Raw genomic sequence first — 2,500 nt, 5'->3', positions numbered from 1 at the left:
CCCGGGAGCGTGCTGTCGTGGCATTGCCGGCGGGAGACAACACGCGCCACCTACGGTGACCGGCAGCTCCAACGCCAGCGCCACAGAAGGACAAAAGCCCCACTTGGGTGCCGAAGCGAACTCTCCCAGCACAGCGCACGCGCCAACACGTCCGCACAGCTGCGATACAAACCACCTGCGAGAACCGCAGAGGCGACCGAGCAGCAGACGGCGTCGCGGCGCCGAGCGCCGGGCGGCGGCGCATCCTCAGCGCACACAGTCCTCAATCGGACCAGCACACTGCAGATGTCCACCGCGCTTCGCACCGGGCCCGCGAGGACCTACTTTGGCCGCACGGCGCCGCGTGCAGGGTGCGCCGGCGCGCAGCTGCGCCGCCTGCCGCCTCCGTCGGCCGGCGCGCCTGCCACTGGCCGCCCCCACCAGCCGGCTGTAGCGCGTGCGCCCACGCACCGCGCGGCCAGCACGCCGGGAGGCCCCCCCTCACCGGCCGGGGACGGTCCCACCCAGCCACCGCCGCGTATCGCTTCACACCCAGATGCCATTCACGTTCGTGGGCATGGTGGGTATCGCTGGAACAACCGGTTGGTAGCTCAACCGATCGTCGCCATCACTGATTCACCTCTAGCGAGAACAACCGCACCACAACGGTTTACCAGTTGTTCATTTGCATAACGTCACCAGCAAACGTAGGCGTCCATCGCCATTTGCAAATTCAACGATTGTTGCATGCCTGTGTCAGGTGTCACGACACACTATGTCTGCCCACATACACGCAACAACATGTGCACGCTTCGCGAACACGTGGAAGGTGGCCCCCGTACGTATGCGATGTCCATTGCGCGAACGACTGTCAACCGGCCTCTGTCGCATGTCGCAGATGTGGAACGCAGTGCACCATGCTATCACGGTGTGTGAGAAGAGACGACTACGTCTGACAACACGCGCCACTACATCAACAGACGGCTCATGCTGATCGCCATCCAGGGCATACCACACTGCAATCCAGCTCTTATAGGGAGACGACACGTAGCTGAGTGCACAACATTTGGACCGCATGGTTCGCCGTTGTTGGCGCAGTCGTTGTACGGTCACATGTACCACGATGTATCATTCAGTACATGAGGACCAATGTGCAGTACAGTGTGTGATTTGGACGTACAACATCAGCGGACAGTTGACACAGGCCGTACCACAGCGTAGGCTAAGTGCTTCGCACATGCGAATGCCAATGAACAACTGCAAATGCCAATGAACAACTGCAAAGGGCATTGAGCATGTACGTCCTGCTGCCATCCACATTACAGTGTATAGCTGCAAGGTGTTTAACATGAAGCGATACACTGGGGACCGGGCAGTGCGAGTAGCAAACTATATTGCGGGGGTTGCAGTTAGGCAACACTACACTAATTTAACGCGTCGTATGACAATTACAGAGCAGGTTAAGGCCCAACGTGTGTTGGGTTAAGGCCCAACGTGTGTTGGGTTAAGGCCCAACGTGTGTTGGGTTAAGGCCCAACGTGTGTTGGGTTAAGGCCCAACGTGTGTTGGGTTAAGGCCCAACGTGTGTTGGGTTAAGGCCCAACGTGTGTTGGGTTAAGGCCCAACGTGTGTTGGGTTAAGGCCCAACGTGTGTTGGGTTAAGGCCCAACGTGTGTTGGGTTAAGGCCCAACGTGTGTTGGGTTACGTTAAGGGGCAATGTGGGTTACGTTAAGGGGCAATGTGGGTTACGTTAAGGGGCAATGTGGGTTACGTTACGGCGCAATATAGGTTACGTTACGGCGCAATATAGGTTACGTTAAGGCGCAATATCGGTTACGTTAAGGCGCAATACAGGTTACGTTAAGGCGCAATACAGGTTACGTTAAGGCGCAATACAGGTTACGTTAAGGCGCAATACAGGTTACGTTAAGGCGCAATACAGGTTACGTTAAGGCGCAATGCAGGTTACGTTAAGGCGCAATGCAGGTTACGTTAAGGCGCAATACAGGTTACGTTAAGGCGCAATACAGGTTACGTTAAGGCGCAATACAGGTTACGTTAAGGCGCAATACAGGTTACGTTAAGGCGCAATACAGGTTACGTTAAGGCGCAATACAGGTTACGTTAAGGCGCAATACAGGTTACGTTAAGGCGCAATACAGGTTACGTTAAGGCGCAATACAGGTTACGTTAAGGCGCAATACAGGTTACGTTAAGGCGCAATACAGGTTACGTTAAGGCGCAATACAGGTTACGTTAAGGCGCAATACAGGTTACGTTAAGGCGCAATACAGGTTACGTTAAGGCGCAATACAGGTTACGTTAAGGCGCAATACAGGTTACGTTAAGGCGCAATACAGGTTACGTTAAGGCGCAATACAGGTTACGTTAAGGCGCAATACAGGTTACGTTAAGGCGCAATACAGGTTAGGTTAAGGCGCAATACAGGTTAGGTTAAGGCGCAATACAGGTTAGGTTAAGGTACGACATAGGTTAGGTTAAGGTACGACATAGGTTAGG

The sequence above is a fragment of the Schistocerca americana genome, unplaced genomic scaffold (assembly GCF_021461395.2).
Source record: "Schistocerca americana isolate TAMUIC-IGC-003095 unplaced genomic scaffold, iqSchAmer2.1 HiC_scaffold_648, whole genome shotgun sequence".
Classification (NCBI taxonomy): domain Eukaryota; kingdom Metazoa; phylum Arthropoda; class Insecta; order Orthoptera; family Acrididae; genus Schistocerca; species Schistocerca americana.
The sequence above is the reverse complement of the archived record's forward strand: the minus strand, read 5'-3'. Positions refer to the sequence as shown.